This window comes from Orycteropus afer, unplaced genomic scaffold, assembly GCF_000298275.1.
Source record: "Orycteropus afer afer isolate SDZICR_OR568_19922 unplaced genomic scaffold, OryAfe1.0 scaffold00120, whole genome shotgun sequence".
Lineage (NCBI taxonomy): Eukaryota > Metazoa > Chordata > Mammalia > Tubulidentata > Orycteropodidae > Orycteropus > Orycteropus afer.
In genome coordinates this window covers 6,934,067-6,935,233 of record NW_006921707.1, presented here as the reverse complement: position 1 = coordinate 6,935,233, position 1,167 = coordinate 6,934,067, and positions in this window count along the sequence as shown.

The following is a 1,167-nucleotide window of genomic DNA, read 5'->3' as shown; positions in this document are numbered from 1 at the left end:
ATTCTAAATTTTGACAGTAATCTGTAAAGGACTTTTGGAAGACAAATTATAAAAAGGCCCTGCCTCTATGGAAACATGCGATGGGAAACAAAATGCCAAAAATGGAAAAGCCATAAAAATGGTTCTGAATGATTAGAGGGCATGTGTTTTGTGTTGAACCCTGTGACTGTAGCTAGGGATACAAGAACAAAGAAGACAGAGAGGGTCTTGATCTCATAAAGCTTATATTCTAGAAGAGAAAAAAGATAATAAGTAAGTAAACAAATACAATGATTCATAGGAAGTAAACTTGGCTCCAACATAGAAAATAAAAGAGAGAGAAATGTGGAGAAATTACTTTAAACATGGTGGCCAGGGAAGGTCTCTCCATAGAAATAACATTTAAATTGAGACCTGAAGGACCAGAGGGTGCAGCTCATTAGCAAAGACAACAGCATGTGTGACGGTCCTGAGGCAGGAAATGGGTTGAGATTTAAAAACATAATATTTATTTTATTTTTGTTGAAAATATATACATAGCAAAATATAAACTCATGCAACAATTTGGCATTTGTTCTTCTAGGAATCCATGGTACATTCTATATTCTTCATCAACATCACAATTCAAATGCATCAGTTCCTCTGTCTAGCTTTCACATGCTTAGGAGGCTATTGAAAATGCCATGGCTTAGGTTATGTGCACCTTAGTAAAGTGACATTTTTGCTCTTTAATACTTATGCTAGGAGAAAAAAGACCCCAGGTTCAAAAATATTCTATACTCGCTGCCATCGAGTTGATTTGACTTGTAGCTACCCCTCCTTAGGTTTCCAAGGTGTTATCTCTATGGAAGTGCCCAATCTTCCTTCCAAGGAGTGGCTGGTGGGTTTGAACCACCAGCCTTCTGGTTAGCAGTCAAATGCCTTAGGTGCTATGCCACCAGCTCCCAATATATTCTATAGAGATCCTTTTATTAAGCCTTAAAAGGATAAAGACAAAACAAAGACAATCATTCAGGTTGAGAAAAAACCATGAGCATGTATGCTGTACAGGGGCTGAATGGAATCTACTGTCTAATGTCCATGTTGTTGTTGTTAGGTGCCGTTGAGACATCTCCAACTCATCATGACCCTATGTACAGCAGAATGAAACACTGCCTGCTCCCGAGCCAGCTCCATGATTCTTTTTTT